Raw genomic sequence first — 17,556 nt, forward strand, 5'->3', positions numbered from 1 at the left:
TGAACAGAGATTGGAATGGATCCTAGTGCAATCCCAGAAATAGTTGTAGACACTGAGCACTTGTTCTGGTTGAATTGATGCTGGAGGAAGCACAGAGAATGGATTTCTTGTGTAATATAGACAACTTGGCTGTAACTTGGCTTCTGTGTATTTTGCTAGAAAGGAGTAGTGAAACTAGCATATTGAGTTCTAAGGAAGGCTTCGAGAACACTTAGAGATGCATTGCTTGGGCTGCCTCTGTGGAAAGCTGTGGAAGCTAATCAGCTCCCTGCCACAGCAGCAGATGGCTTGGACCTGGGCTTGGATGGGCATCCACAGATGTGTTAGGATGCATGTCTGGGTAGCTGCAGCCACCAGGTGACTTTATGCTCCAAAGAGCCCATTTTGTTCCCTTTTGAATGTTATTCCCATTTTCTATTAGAATGTCAAGCAAAGAATTTTTGAGAGATTAGCAAGGAGGAAAAACAAAAAGCTGTATTAATTAACCTTGTGAAGAAAGATTGAAAACCTTGAATGAGTCCAATAGAGTATCATCAAAATAGCAAGTAGACTGACAGACAGAATGATAGACCAAGAGAGGAAGGAAACATGGGTTGTTAATATCAGAGAAGAGGAAATCGAAGGGATTTCTTGTGAATGGTGTATAGATAAGATGGATCAGGCTCATCTTGTAGGTGCAAGACAAAGGTACATAACAGATAAGTCGCAGCAAGAGAGTAAACAAATATAATTGTAAATGAATTCAAGTATTAGTGCTGGTTGCCCAGAAAGTATGAATATTTTTATGCTTGAAGATACTCAAAACTTGACAAAGCAACTATGTTAGCAACCTGATCTAACAGAAGGTTTGATCTAGAAGATAGGATTTGTTGATGTGCATAGGCCCTCTTCAACAAGAATTATCCAATGATTCAAATAAAATTCTGTTTTATAAAGTTTGTTGATTTTTAGCATGTGTCCGGTAGCCTACTTTTTTTTTTCTTTTTTTTTTTTTTCCTCATGGAAAGTGTTTCTTTAGCCATAATTTTTCCATTTTTTTTCAAGAAGAGTGTGTGCCTCACCTGGAGTTGAAGAGAGGGGATTTTATTTTTTCTCGGTTCCAAAATGAAGGTAATCTTGTTCTCAGAGAGGAGAATATACATTTTAATATTGATAAAACAATTTTGACAGTCCTTTCTCAAAAATGTTGTTTTCTCATGGTTTCAGCCAAAGTCTGTAAACCTGGTGGGATGCCTTGCTTCATGGCAAGGCCATATTGCACAAAATATCACATGAAAACTTTGTGTTTGCACATTTACAGAGATTTAATATAGTTCTTCAATGGCAACACTTTTAAGGCTGGGGCTGGCTGGAAGGGAAAGCCTCAGACTAGCAAGTATGACAAGGATCAAAATGTAGGGAAGGAAAGAAGCAGAACAGAAAAAGCCAGAGGAAAGGCCCAGAAGGGGCTATCTTTGCCTTATTCCAGGTAGGACTCATTGATTGATTGTTTGGAAGCTAGCCAGTCTCCTGCCTGCTTTCTTGGTTACAGCCTTACCCGCAGATGGGCTGTAATGAATGGGGATGAGGTAATGCCAGTGATCCTACACTTTTCCCCAGGGTTCCTGTTGATGCTAGGTCATTTTATCCAAATTCTCCCTTTTCTGAAGTTTGAATTGAAATCTGAGAATCACAGTGCAAAAATGATGAGCTGAAGTGTATTAGAATTGTGCTTGAAGATACCAACTGGCACAGGCACTCTTCCCTGGGTGGCACAAGCTGCACATCCCAAATTGATGAATGCTTTTGACTTTAGTGTGTGCAGTCCAATCTCTTGAGTAAAATGGTGGCTGGGAAAATGGTGATTATCAGTATTAATGGCTATTCTTGCGGTGCTCATTTATCAGTGTTAAGCATACAGGAAAGCATGTGAGGAAATTGATAGTTCTGTATTCATATAACTTTTTAAGATACCATTTGCTCTTTGAACTGGATAAGACAGCAGTTCCTTCCTGGCCTGAAAGAAAGTGGGTATGGAAATAATACATTGGTAGAAGGCAGCTGAATTCTGGCACTTTTTAAATACTAACATCTAAACCTTAAATCTCATTTAACATATTCTAGTGTGTAATTTTACCTACAAAAATGCATTTATGTTGCTAATTCAGTTTGGTTTTTTTTTCTTAACTTTTTAAAATGTTGGCCCTTGTGATGTGTCTACTTATGGCTTATCAGTCTGTTTGCATGCTCAGCATTATCAGTGTAAGGAATGGGCTACAAATGTCTTTGTCCTGCTCCATTTGCTGAAAGAAAAGTAGCAGTGTTCTTTCAGGGGACTGATTGGTCTTTTTGTTGCGTAGATTTCCACCATCCCTTTCACCCCCTTGATAGTGAGTGCATACTTCTGCGTATGATACTGCCTTTATTTTTAGAGTTGCTTTCTTTCCTTCTGCTGCCATATCTGTCTGTACAGAGTATTGCTCCTGCCAAGTTACACTTGTTCTAGACACAACATAAACAAAATTACAACTAAGAAATGGGAAATTACTTGGATTTGCTGTGAAATGTGTTCTCAGTGTTGCAAATCTTAATCCTGGCTGTCTACGGCGAGGTTTATCTGTTGTTGAAGTGTACTGGGCATAGTGTGCTTTAGCTCTTACTACTGACTGAGTCCTGAGATATTACAGGAAAGTAATTAATAACATATGCATTTCAGTAGGAAAAAAAAATCTTATTTTCATACTGATGTGAAAATGATAACTAGAGTGATTAAAGAAATGGAGAGTGGAAAAAGAAAGGACAAAAATAGGCAGCCCAGATAGCAGGTGGTAGTAAAGACAGAGAAGATTTTACACCTTGTCCTTTGAGGTCTGTCATCATCCAAAGTCTGCAAGTTCTCTAAGTAAGACTGTTAGCAAATCACAAAGAAAAATGAGACGTCCTGAGAACGTAGAGTAACTTGTGCTTGAGATGTTCCTTTGATGCTTAGAAAAGGAGGAAAAAAACTAGTTGGCTAGTGTTCACAAAGTGTCTGTTTTCATTCTATTTGTTCTGAAGAATAAATACTTCAAGACTGAACTTCAGTAATATGTTTGTCAAATGTTGCTTAAACTATATTATTTTTTTACTTGAGCAAGAGTCATAGAAGCAGTGGCAGTGATTTGGATGCATACTGATATCTGATCCAGTGTGGACACAGAGGGATGTAGCTACACATTGCATCTATTGTGTTAACAGAAAATCCTAATAAAACCCAATTTTTGCTAAGTTGAGAAGAATGAGTAAATGTTACAAAAATACTTAAACAGTACTAAACAGAAAAAAACTTTCACTGAGAGACAAATACAGTTGAGCATAATAAAATTCATTTTGTTAATGCTTCTCTTTTGTGCTGTGTAGGACTGCAATGTTTCTGGTGTGATGAGCAGAGCTGTTGACTCTCCCTCACCTAGATGATCTTGTGCGGTTGGTAGATAAGTGTGGTGCCACAAGCATTGACAAAGGGAAGTAATTTGATTAGTTAACTGCAAAACAAACCACAGATAGGCTCAGTCCAGTGGGCCCCGGTGCTTGGGAATGCAGGACGCTGTGCAGCTGACAGGTGGTGACATTTTCAGATACTCTGGAATAAAACACCCTCTAGAGAAAAGGTCCCAAACTGCTTCTGATCCTATCTAATGGCATTTGCTGCATTAACCAAGGTATTGCCAGCTGGTGGAGAGGGTGATTGTTCCCTTGGCCCTGGAGAGGCTACACCTGGAATACTTGGCCCAGCTGTGGGCTGGACCGGAGCATGGACCTGTGCACTCTGCTCTGGGTAGCCTTGCTGGAGCAAGGCACAGGCTATACAGATTCAGAGGGCTCTACCAACCCACTGCACTTCAATTCTTTGGATCCTGATTCCAGAAACAATGCTGTGTTATCCTTGATAATGCTCAGGGCCATATCTTGCAGTGATTTCAGACAAGAAATGGAATATGCGGTCCTTCATGTGAAATGGTAAATGTTGGCAGTGCTTTCACTGGCTGATCCAGTTGCAGAATCATTTCTGAAATTCCCAGCAGAGCAGCTCTGGTGCTGTACAGGCTGTGCCCTGGTTTCCCTCTTTGCTGCTGATGGCTCAGCCCCTGCTCTCATCATTGGCTTCACTCTGTGCCCCCCCCTGCCCCAACACCACAGGAAGAATGCTCCTGGGGCCATCTGGCTACAGCAGGAGAAGAAAATTAAGCTTGGGAATGAGAAGTACTCCAGACCGTGCGTTTCTCAAGTTCTCCTCCACAAGATGATGTGGCAGGTTTGGGCAAATATTGACTATTCTGTATCTGTTGGCAGTATGCTGAGAGAAGATACAGATGTGAAATGCATCAGCATATTCAAAAATATTTTTCACAGTTTTAAAATAAAAACAGGGGTATGAAGGAGGGAAAGAAAAGTGGGTTATGTTATATCCTTCTTGTGCTCCAGTAGCGCCCATTTAAAATTGTCATTTTTATTTTCCTAATAGACTTCTCTCCCGTTTGCCTGAGAGCTATTTTAATTGAATTTGCTTCTTCTGCCTGCCATTTAGCTGCGAGCGGCCCTGGCTAAAAACAGTTCCAATGCAATCACAAACCAAGCTGTTTCGCTGCATTTCCGGTGTTAAAAGCAGCTGACCTTTGTGTGCTGCTGGGAGGGCAGTGCAGTGCAGTGGGTCCAATGCTGACAGCTGCACACAAGATGGCCATGGGAACACGTGTGCTGAACTTGGATTTGAAATTATTGTAATTGGAATCACTGTCTGTGTTAAACATGGTGGCCATCTTCTGCGCTCATGCGATTTTCAAGTATTGACTGCATTTAGAATCAAATTATAAAATGTTCTGTAATGGTATGATATAGTACATCTGGGAGGAGCATGTATGATGTATCAGTTATTTCATTACTAGGCATAAAAGCACCTTTTTTAAAATTATTAGGGGAGAAAATAGAGGCTATTTAAAAAAAAAAAGTCAGTGAATGTAGCATTATGAGTATTGGCTAAAACAGGAATAAAGAGATGGATGTCAACATTTAATTTCCTATAATACATATTTTTATGACAGTACAGCTACTAAAACTGTCATCATCTACTTTGCCAAACAAAGCAGTGAACTGATGCCCTGTTCCTCTTTGTCACCATTTCTGCTGGATATATGGGTCATATTCCTGCTTGGCCATCAGGAATATCTGAACTCGCAAAGCAGGCATTCTGTTGCATCATTAACCTGACAGGTTTCCCCCTCTGTTTTGATGGTCCAGGTGTTCACTTATTGAGTTGTCAAGATTAGACCTGTTCTTTTGCAGAAGGAGAGTACTATTTGCTTATGCTGAACCAGTCAGACATTATTCATGTTACAGACTGGTTTTTTTTCTAGCTCTTCTGTGCTCTCTGGGACTCCTGATAGCCTTCCAGGCTTTCAGGCTCTTGAGTGAGTGATAAGATTTTCAAACAGAGGTTACAAAGCCCCTGTTACTTCTCATGATTTGGTTTTAAGTGAGAAAGAATGCCTCAAGATAAGTGAGTTTAGTAGCAGCAAGAATAACCTACATGCACAGAGGCAGTGAGGCTCCTTATTTGCTTATTTGATAAGCTACTGTAATGCCTAGCTTTATAAACAACACAACTATTAAGGCAGAGAATAGATCTGCAAAATTTCATATAATCATCAGAGGCTGCTGGAAAGCAGGATGTACATTTGGAAGCCTGAATGGAGAAGGGAGCACAGCTGCTACTTGCCCCTGTCCATGCCTTTCACCCCAACTCTCAGGCTCTCATTTCAGCTACCTGGCTCTTCCTTTTCACATGAGAACTACCAAGGAAACCCACGTTGAAGTAAAAACCTGCCAAATGCATTAATGTCAATTTTGGCTACCCCTCATTTAACACCTTGCGATATTAAACTTTTTGGCTGAAACAACTGAAAAGGGCATCTCTCAAAACAGATTTAAAACATGTTCATTTAAGCAAACTGCATGGTCTAGTTCTGATAGTGGAAATCATTGAATCATAGAATTGTTTGAGCTGGAAATGACTTTTAAAGGCCACCTAGACCAACTCCCCTGCAATAAGTAGGGACACCTACAGCTAGATCAGGTTGCTCAGAGCTCCTTCTAGCTTGAGTGTCCCCAGGGATGGGGCATCCACACCTCTCTAGGCAATCTGTTCTATTACTTCACTGTTCTTATTATAAAAAACAAACAAACAAACAAACAAAAAACCTTATTTTCTTCCCATGCAATCTGAATCTTCTGTTTCAGACTGAAACAATTTCCCCTTGTTCTATCACAACAGACTCTGCTGAATAATCAGTCCCTTTTCTCCTTACAGTACCCCTATAGATACTGAAAGGCCACTCTTAGGCCTCCCTGGAGTTTCCTCTTCTCCAGGCTGAACAGCCCTAGCTCTCTCAGGTAGGGTGGTGTTCCATCCCTTGCATCATTTTTGTGGCCCTTCTCTGGACGCTCTCCAACAGGTCCATGTCTCTCCTGTACTGAGGACTCCACATCTCCGGGTACTCCAGATATGGTCTTACCAGTGCAGAATAGAGACATAGAGAATATTTTATGTTAGAAAGTGAACATTACCAAAATACAATGAAAATTACAGGAAAGTAAAATATATGTATTATGGTCTATAGAGATTCAAGGAATCATAGAATCATAGAATGGCCTGGGTTGAAAAGGACCACAGTGATCATCTAGATTCAACCCCCTGCTACGTGCAGGGTCACCAACCTCCAGACCAGGCTGCCCAGAACCACATCCTGCCTGGCCTTGAATGCCTCCAGGGATGGGGCATCCACAGCCTCCTTGGCAACCTGTTCCACTGTGTCACCACCCTCTATGTGAAAAACTTCCTCCTAATATCTAACTTAAACCTCCCTGTCTCAGTTTAAAACCTGGATAAGAGTAGGTCCAAGTAGTTTGTACTGGTTTTTCATGGGCGAGTTTGAGATAAAATGCTGTTAATAACTAAAAATTAAATTTAAAATTTGTTTTTTTTTTTTTTTTTTTTTTTTTTTTTTTAAGAAATGTCATACGACTCTGCGTGATTCATCCCACCTCTTCTTTCCATGTTTAATTTTCTTATTCCAGTAGCAGACTGTTGTAACACTCTGCTTCCGCTCCACATGTTGCTGTACTGTTCTTTGGAGCCATGAAGATTGTGCAAAAACAGAAGATGTAAAGGTCTAGGAGGAAAAAAGGTTAAATTGAAACACTCAAGAGATCCTGGTCACTTTTATTTAATAAAATATATGTACTGTATGGGAACTGCTGAATCATGGCCTGAACCTCTGATTGATCACCTGAGTGAGCAATGAGTCAGCCACAGGAGCACAGGTGAAGGCAATTCAGCTGTGCTGCCAGAAGGGGTGGAGCCTGGCTCTCCTAGACCCATTTAAGAGCTGACTACCTGTAGGGAAGGATCTCTTCTGGAGATCCCTCCTTTGGAGTTTTACAGTGAGCCCAGGACACAGGTAAGCATTCTATCTATTCTCTTTTGGTATAATAACCTGCTTAGCCAAACTCTCTGGTATATTTTTAACTGTAGAATCTGTACCTTCATTTATTATACATTTATATAGAGAGACATCTATAGAAATGTAACATAAAGTAGTGTAGGAACTTTGGAAAACTGAGGAAAAGAGTACACAATGCTGTTGAAGATGGTATTGCACTGCATGGCAATGCTGAGCAAGTGATGAGAATTTAGGCTGGTTTTAGTTTTGTCTACTTATTGGTATTTACAGCTTATCTGTTCCACAGAGCTTGTGTTTCTCAGGTTAGATGCATTACCAGGCTCTCAACGTATCGAGCTCACCCCATGCTGGTACTGGTGTTCTCCAGAAGTCAAGTTTAACCATGGGTTTTCTTGGGTGCCTGAGATGCTGACTGTGTCCTTCATGTCTCCAGCTCTTTTGTTGCAGCTGTGGAGACTGCATGTCTCTTCCAGCTTGGTGGCCCAGAAGATGTCACCTGGAGATGCTCGTCAGGCTTACCTGAAGTAGATGCCCATGGCATAGTTCTTTGAAGCTGGCTTTTCCTCTCACATTCCATTTTGAGTGTGTTATCTCTGTACTCACAGTGTGTGCTCATTAACTGCGTATGAAACATTTGTGATTTCACAAGTGTAGCTATATCTCAGTTTTCTGTGTGCTAAGCAGGTTGTATCTGAAATATTCCTTATCCTTTTAGTAAGCTTTGTACATGGTAAGCAATTGCTACAGTGCAAATTAGTGAGATTGAGTAGGGTACCATGCATTCTTGTGCAACCACTTTGCATGGTAACTTCTCCATATAGCCAACTATTTCTGGTTTTGATTTTAACTCAGCCATCAACCCCGTCTTTTTCTATACCATCTTTAATCAATGAAAGTGTTTTACAAGTTTCAGATACAAAAAAAAAAAAAAACAAAAAAAATCTAACAAGAAGTAGTTAAGAGCAATCAATGAAACAAAGATTTCATAACAATCTCGTAGTGAGGATGTTGAGAGAAGGTGGCTACCTGGCGCAAATTGTACCTGTTCATGGTACAGAGGATGCTGAGGACCTATAAGACAAGAGAACTTTGAAGATGAAATGTATTCTTACAGTAATTGCTCAGTTCAAATTTATATGTACTGTGTGATCACTGCTCTTCTAGGCAGGTTTTCCAGGTGTGTTAATTGCCTGCTGAGCTCACTGAGTTCCCTGATGGATGAATTCTATGCGAACTTCAGACAACCACAATGTGATTCCTGTGAAGTTGCGAAGTGGAAATTTTAGTTGATTGACCTAAATAAAATTGATTATATCAGCTAAGATTTCAGTAAAGGACAACGGGGAACATAATTTTAGCTTTAGAGAGGCTTTGATGAAAGTAAGTGAATAAAATATTCACACCAGTGATGCAGCCTTTGCAAGAGACCTCGTAATCCAAATCTATTTTGAGATCCCAATCAATTGTTGAAAAAAATTGTGGTGGTTTTTTTTTTTTTTTTTTTTTTTTTTTTTTTTTTTCTTAGCTTTATAAGTTAGTCAGCAGGGAGTTTAATGTCAGAAGTTCCTCCTTTAATCAAAATAATGGATGTGTGTCAGATTATTTGATTTCATGGGAACTGTGGAATATAGAAAACTTAGTTCTCTGCAAGGGGAGAATTTTTAACACGTTATTCTAAGAAATGTTCATGGTAAGGTTAGTATTATTAATTGCAATGTTGTTCTTTTTTTTTTAACATAAAACAAACAAACAAAGAAACTGTCTGTGAGGAATTTACTGATTAAATGAAAACTCTCTAAAACTCAGTTCAGAGTAAAGTACAGAAATGGTTTGACAGTCCAAAGGGTTTTGGCATCCTTTGTAGAACTCAAAATAAGTCAGTACAGTTGTGGTGGAGACTTGAGGCTGGTTCTCCAATGATACGCCTCTTTATCTCCTGACTTTTCAGTTGTATAGAACATGAGAATGAGAGTTCAGGTTTCATTATTCATCTGTATAATCAGTTTCAGATTCCTTCAAAGATTGGCAGAATCCCCCAACGTGGAGATAAAGCAAAACTTTGTACACTTAATGCAAAGCAGAGAATAAGTGGTGCAAGGAAAGACATGGAGATTCCATACCACAAAACACTGCTACAGCATATTTTATGTTACACATTCAAGTCTATCTGGTGCAGCAGAAATAACAGTAAAGAGTAGTGGTGGTGGTGGAGCTATGGTGGTCTGGAGATGTCTAAAGGCCAGTCTTGTCTCTCTCAGGGAAATGTTCTGCTTCGAAGTGAGCCCAGCCATTAAATGTCTTGCCTAGCTGTAGTTGGTCAATTAGCCTGTTTGACTAATCAAAGCGTATGTTACCACAGGCATATCAGCATGTGCATAGCTGCTGATCAGCATGCCTTTAGCTACTGCATATGGTTTCCCTTGTCTGGCAGAAATAGTGAAAGGAATATTCGGAGCACAGGCTTGGTGGTGGTCAGGACTGAATGTAGAGGGCAAGGAGCAGTAAAACTTGAGGAACACCACCACATTGCTTAACTTTTCCTATGCTGCTCAGCATCTTTCCAGCTCTTTCCAGTTTGGCTCCCCATAACATGAAAGGAACATGGGAGAGCAACTCATTGAAAATATCTGAACCCTTAGAAGGCTATTTTATGCTTCCATTAATCTGACTTGCTTACTCTTCATTTAGATTTTTTCTTCCACTTAAAATAACTTCTGGATGTGGATTAGATGCTATATTAAAAACAGTGAAATAACCCAAACCTCCAGAAGTGCGTTCAATATGAAAGTTGAAAGTAGAAGATTTTGGTGCTTTTTATTCCAAACTTAATTCAATAATAGAGTTTTCTGGTTCTTGCAAAGGAAACTTTGTGCTGCACATTGTATAAATGCAACGCTTTTTATCAATGCCACCATATTTTTCCTTTGAGAAAGCATTTGCACCTTTCATTATTTTTGCAGTTACATGTCTTCTCATGAGAAAACCATGTCTTAAAATGAAAATAACTCTTTCACAACTGTATTTCACTTGTCTGGCACCTCAAGTATCAATGAAGTTGCACATACGGTGAGCTCTTTTTTCTTCTGTTAAAAACAGTGATATTTTTTTGATACCTGCTAACAGGTCCGATGGCAATTGCAGACTTTTCATAAGCAGCTTCAGGGGTCAGAATACTGAAGTACAAGCAGGCGTGAACAGTGCTTAGCTTGTGGATGAAACACCTCAATCTCATCAAAGTCCTGATGACCAATGCTGTTTGTGAGCCCTGATGCTGTTACTGTGATCTTATCTTGCAGCAGAGATTCCAGTCCCACTTTTGTTGGCTTGCTTTGGGAGAGGAGCTGGTGTTAAAAACTTCAAAGACATGGATGTTTGGCTGCTCTTACTGGGACCGTGGGACTTTAATAGGAGCTAGAAAATAATATGGTTGGCATTTGAGCAAAATGAGTTTACGTGTCAGAGAGAACATAGCCTGAAACTCTGTTGTTTACAGTCTTTTTGTTAGTAGGTTACTCTTGTATATTGTTTGTAACCACTGAGAAGTGCCTGCCTGTAGCTGTCAGGAGAGGCGCTACAGTGGTCTCCAGATATTTTGTATCCATGTTTGCGTGTTCATTGATTGGGTAAGGGACAGGAAAGCAGTATGCCTTCCTGGAAAATTGATTTTTGAACCTGCATCATTGCTTAGATTTCCATTTCAACCTTAGGAACTCCAGCATACAAATTATTTCCTTCACCCATAGGCAGTGCTGGAATTTCTACACTTATTTTACTAATAAGAACAAATTTTACACACAGAAATTTTATGGAAAAGAAGCCAAGCATCTCTTACAAATGGAAGGTCCTTATACAAGCTTCTGCTTTTTCTATCAGGCTCACCTCTATTAACTTTGCAGGAGTGGCGAGCCAGTGTGATGCCTAAGGAATTGGGATTGTCGCTGGGCAACTCTGCACTGTGTGCTGGAGCAGACAGACAGATGTTTGCATACAGGCTGTTGGGGGCAACTGAGCAAACCTGCTCTCAGAGTGCTGATTTGGGGCAGCTGTGGTAAATTAAACATTTGCAGTGGGAGGTGCTTCTATGGTAGTCATTATCTGTGAAGCATAAAAGGCTTTTCAAAAGGGTGAGAGGCTGAGATGCCTTTCGTGAGTACTTTTTGGTGCCTAGGACACAAATGTGTCATTTGAGAGAGCATAATTTGTTTAGTTTGTTGAAGATGATGGATTTTCTTCTCTTAATGTGACAGTGATGTTTTTATGCTTTTGAGGTGCTTGCTTTTCAGTGAGAGATACAAAACCAGATCCCCTGTTTCCTGGAGGTTTGTGTTAATCTGGTCATCAGCTGTGTTAGAAAGAAACAAGTGGAATGTGCTATTTTTCTATCATAGTATACTGTCTGCTATGTGTACATACGATCACAGAATCATTATAATTGGAAAAGACCTGTAAGATCCCCACCATGCCCATTAACCACATCTCTCAGTGCCATATCTCCACATTTCTTGAACACCTTCAGAGACTGCAATTCTCTGGGCAACCTGTGCAACCGCCTCCCCACTTTGGGAGGACACCCTTCCTTCATGGTATGCCAGTGGATCTTGTCAAGGGGAAGGTATAAAGAGCCTGGATTACAGCTCCTATTTTTCTCACCTTGAGTACTAATAGTGATGGTGAAATGCAGCGGGGAGAAATGTGTCCGCATTTAAGAAACTTGTCCACATAAAGGAAAGTGATGGGTTTCTTTATTTCTCAGTTGCGCTGTTTGAACCCACACCATTGTTCACAGTGTCTCATCAACTAAAGTGAATCTGAATGGGAGATCTCAATAGTAAACTGAATTTGAACATAGAAAAGAGAATAAGAAGCTGCAGATGTGATGTGGAGGAGCTCACATGAATAAAGGCTGGTGCCCAGCACCACAGCCTAATGCCAACACAGGCTGGGGTGGCTGCCAAAAGAGGTAGCGTGACTCTGCTATCACCTCCACTACTCATGTTGCTCCCCATTTCTGTCAGTGCAGAAATATTGATGAGGTCTCAGAGGGAATCACAGTGATCATAGTGAGGAACTGATCAGATTTATGGTCTGTTCTCTCTTTTGTAGTTTTAGCTTGGATGGATTTGCTTGCTTTCTCATGTGGACTCAGTAAATGCTGCAGTGACTGGATGAAGGGGACAGGACAGAAGTGAGAAGGAATGGTCAGAAACTAAGGGAAAGACGTGAGCTTTTCTTGGTGTCACAGACCTTTAAATTGGCTGTGAAACCATGGAAGGCTTCAGGACAGGGATGGGACACAGGGAGAAAGGGCTATGGACATAGGCATGTGTTCACTCTTGATGTGAACTTCTTAAATGTGCTTTTTAAACTATTCTTCTTGTAATACTGTTCATTGTACTTTAAATACCAGAACTTTTCTTAATTGTTATTAACCTTCATTAGGATAAGAGGTGAATTCAGGGTGCTGTACAAATACTCAATAAAGTGTTTACCTTACCTGGCCAATCGTGCAGCTCAATAAGATAAATGGTACAAAAACAGTGCAAGTCCATGCTGATTAACCTGACCACAGAGAGTGATTTCATTATAAGTGTCTTGAGGAAGAGGTGTCTTAAATAGAGATTCGTTATGTTTCAGAATGTCATTTTTATTTCTGATGGTGCTTAATAAATACGTGCATTAAGTCTCCTTTGAGTCAGTAAGACTTTATGCTCAAGGTAAATTCCTTTCTGAATTAGATGGGGCTGCAGATAGTTTTGTAACTGAAATGCAAGACTGATTTTAGTGACATGAAAAAGGGGGAAAGTATCTGCTTTCCTGTTTAATGCACCACAAACAGAGAGAAACAACATGCACTGTGAGAATGAGAACAAAAAGCTGGTATTTCATGGGCTGAAGTAGTTAGACTCAACAGGAAAGATCTTAGTAAATGAGAATGGCTTATGTTGACCTTAACTGAGGTGGTCACCATCTAGGAAGTTCTCAGTCACATGGTAGCCAATGGAAAATAAGAGTTGCCCTAGCCTCATTCATTGTTGAAGTGTTTAGGAACCCTAATTAGATTAGTGTTCACTGCATATTGCACATCTGTATTTTTCATTTCCTAGACTCAATATGGATGGATAATATATGGAATTAGAGTACAGTTAAATTATATTAATGATTATGCATAGCAAAAGTAAACTGAAATGGAAAGCCTCATTGAGATAGCTGGAATTAGTTACTATGAACACTATTTCATGTCTGTTCTGAGTACAGCATCGAGTACATCCCAAAACATCTTAAATTTGTTAGACTTTGGTTACCATTGGTTCACGAAGAAAGCGAAAGATGTACAATGGGAAGTAATCTCTTAATAACCCAGCTAATTCTCTCAGTCAGAAAGTAGCTATATGATACGAAAGTGGCAAAGGGCAAGGCTGAATTAATTGCAGTAAATCATTGCGGGATTTCACTTGTAGAGGCACTGGGGCAAAATTTACTGCCCCCAGAAGTCTTAAAATGGGGTGGGTTTGGCACTGACTGCAGAACAAGACTTGGATTGGAGAACAAAGCACGTAAATCTTGCTTGCACTTTTTTTTTTTTTTTTTTTTTTTAAAAAAAAAAACAAACAAAAAAAAAACAAACATGCTGTTTGATCTCGACCAAGACTTAAAGGCAAGGCTGGATGTTTCAAAGCCAGGCTGGATGTGGCTCTGGGCAGCCTGGTCTAGTGGTTGGCAATCCTGCCCACAGCAGGGGGATTGAAACTAGATGATTCTTGAGGTCCTTTTCATCCCAGGCATTCTCTGATGCTTTGTTTTGAATATATTTGGCCTCTGTCATTTGCTAAGGGAAGAATCATATCTCACCTGAAGGTTTATGTCTTCTGCATTTGAAGCAAATGGTAAAAGTGGCCAATTAGAAGTATCCGAGCATAACGTTTGCAATGAGAGGACAGAAATAGAAGGTTTGGTCTGATTTCCAAACCTAACCTTCAGATGCTGTATCACAGTGATCGCTCTTAATTATGAGAATTTGGTTTCATTGCCATGCAGAAAGCGAAGCTGCATGAGTCATAGAACAGTTTGCTTTTAATAAAGTGGATACAGTAATAAAAAAAATCAGTTTGACTCCAAAACCATCTACTTGTCTAGACAGATAGTGCCAAGCCCGTGTCTGCTGAGAAATATCTTCCTAATACTTCTGTAATAATGCTACTACTTTTACAGTACTTCCCATTTTTCAAAGTGCTGTACCCAGTTAATTCACTGTTGGCTGTGCTCGAGACAGCCCTTTGCGGAGTTTGATAGCATTTTTGTGTCTTGCTCTTCTGTAATGTGCTATTTTGAATGCCATGGCCAATCAATTAGGGAATCACAAGAATGTTTTGGGCAGCATTTCCCAGGATTGGTCAATAATTCTTGTCCCAGCTCTTCCAGGGTTGCCTATTCATCCTTCCCTGGCAGAGGCCCAGTGACTCCCCATTCCCCTCCTCTATAAAAAGCTCTTGTTGTGGCCAAATAGCCTACATAGGCCTGTTTTCCTTATGGCTGCTCTCCTCAGACTGGTACCCAAAGGGAAAGTGGATTTGCACCTTTCTCCACCTGTAATTTGACTGCTTTGTGTCAGAAGCCCTCTTTGCCTTTATTCTTTCCTGGCTTTTCATTCCAGAATCTCTTCCTTCCCTCCTCCTGTGGGGCTTTCCCAAGAAAGTTGCCTGTGTCCACTGAAGGGGAGAAAATGAAAAAAAATTGAGTAGAAAAGGGAGGAGAAGGCAGAGCTTCCCACATGTCTTAGCAATTTCCTCAGCTTAGCATCAGTCTCCTGGGTGGCTCTGTTGCTCATATCTGAAGGAGGGCTGCAAAGAGGTTAGAGATGGACTCTTTTCAGTCATTCCTAGTGCCAGGACAAGAGGCCATGGCCACAACTTGGAACACATGACATTCCCTCTGAACACCAGGCAGCACATCAATGCTGTGCAGGTGACGGAGAACTGGCATAGGCTGTCCAGAGGATGTGGGATCTTCTCCTTGGAGATCTTTGTAAGCCACCTTGCTGTGGGTCTGGGCACCCTGCTGTGGGTGGGCCTGCTGCAGTGGGACTGGGCCAGAAGAACCCAGAGGGTCCTGCCTGCCTCAGCCACTCTGTGAGTTTGTGATATGGTACAGGGAGAGAATTACATTGTTTTGGAGGAGATGATGATGAAATTCCTCTTGTTAAGGCAATGGTGCAGTGTTAATAGCAGGAGGGAGAAGAAGAGTGTTGAATGGGGTTGGAAACTGTGAACAGATTATGGAAGAAAAAAGAGGATGACCTGGCAGTAGCAGGCTGGGAGGTTTCTGTAGTCACTGAACTGGAGAGAAGCTGGTCCCTGACTAAGTGACATGTATGGAGTTCATGTCTAGAGCAGCAGGACATGAGGAGTTAAAAGTCTGTGCCCTGGGGGTAAACAAATCAAGTTGCAAAGCATGATATCCCTTATCCCTCCCAAAATTATACTGTTTTTAAATAAGTGAAATGTAGGAGGGCAGGCCAGCCCTTCTCCATGGTGCACAGCAGGGTTGTGTGTCTGCTGCCAGAGGAAGACTGCCTTGGGCTGAATCAAGCCTAGCACATTGGGTGTTTGCTCCTGATATCTGAGTCTGAAGCTTGACCTCCAGAAACACAGGAAAACAGCAAAAATGAAGCTATTGTCAACGTTGCAGGGCAGGAGGTCAGTCTTGTCTGGCACTGCTCAGGCTCATCATCTGAGCTCCTTTCATCTAAATAGACACTGCTAACATTCCAGTGAAGCATGGGGATTATTCACGTTTCCCACCTATGTGGACGAAGTATGTGTTACAGCTTGCTAAAAATCACTGGAAGAAGGTTTTAAAATAATACTTAAAAACTGCTGATTCATCAGACATAAACTTTCCGTGGAGCTCTGTCTGACAGGAGTTGAGCCGCGCTGGCCAACTAACCCACTTCAGAATTAGAAAATAACATTCAGAAAGGGAACAAACAACACTCAGCAAGACTGTGAGAGCTAAGAGCACTGAAAGTCAGGCCCATATCAGCAATGCAGAGGTACCAGCTACTTAATATCCACTGCAAAGATTTCCTGCCTGAAAAAAAGAGCTTATTAATATCACTCAATGTTTTGAGGTTAAATCAATGTGCTTAAAGCTTTTAGGTCCTCAGATTAAAGATGCTATTAGATATGCAATGTATCCATAAAAGGGAGCTCAGCATGCTATTTCTGGGGGGCATATCCCTGCTCAAAGGCAACAGATATGTCCCCAAAGCACTGTGACCCTGCGTAAGGGTAGTCCCCCAGCTCACTCTTCAGACTCTTATTTGATTCAAACTCCATCCTTTTCTCACTTTCTTTTTCCCCAAACCAAACCTTGTTAACTGTGCTGTATATCTCAGCTGTTGGGTATATTCCCTTGTAAGTCATGATGACTTCCAATGCTCCCGTTGAAGAGTATACAAGTTGTTTTATTTAAGCTGCATGACTAGAGCTACACCCTCTCTTAGCTGATGGTACGCATTTTCCTTCTGAAGCCTTGCGCCTGGTGCAGCACTCCAGATCTGCTAAGTAGCAGCTCTGCATTAGGTACAGAGCAACGTGGTTCTGCAGATCTGAGCTACGCAACATCCGCTGCTGAATGTCAAAACCTCTTTCCTTGCTGAAATCCCATGGAGATGTTGCTAATTAAAGGATATTTCTTCCCTCAGTCCTGATTTATAGCAGAGGCCTAAATACAGTTTGGATCTTAGCATTTAGGGGTGCACTCAGAATAAAGTTTGGAAAAGGAAAAAGCCTCCTTTATCCATGTGTTCTAGCAGCATGAGGGTATTGGGCTGTGCTTCTCCCAGAGGCAGCCAGGACTGCAAAATTCCAAAGTCATTTTCAGTTTTACATTACCCTTTTTTGGGTCAGCAGCCAATGTGTGCTTGGAGCTGCATTTATTTATTTCTGTTTTGGTGATAATGCTGAGTGAAATAGGGGCCACATTTTAAAAGCCTGTGGTTCATCATTGGAAATTAAAAAGCTGATATCACTCCCCCCCCCACCGGGGGGGGGGGGGGGGGGGGGGGGGGGGGGGGGGG

The 17,556-nt window shown here is 41.0% G+C and overlaps 1 protein-coding gene across 5 annotated transcripts in view; it reads left to right on the top strand.

Moving 5' to 3' along the window:
• Nucleotides 1-17,556, top strand: part of EPB41L3 (erythrocyte membrane protein band 4.1 like 3) — a 135,839-nt gene that overhangs the window by 27,453 nt on the left and 90,830 nt on the right. The window lies entirely within an intron of this gene.

The sequence above is a fragment of the Lagopus leucura genome, unplaced genomic scaffold (assembly GCF_019238085.1).
Source record: "Lagopus leucura isolate 7727_CA_CO unplaced genomic scaffold, USGS_WTPT01 Super-Scaffold_100002, whole genome shotgun sequence".
NCBI lineage: Eukaryota > Metazoa > Chordata > Aves > Galliformes > Phasianidae > Lagopus > Lagopus leucura.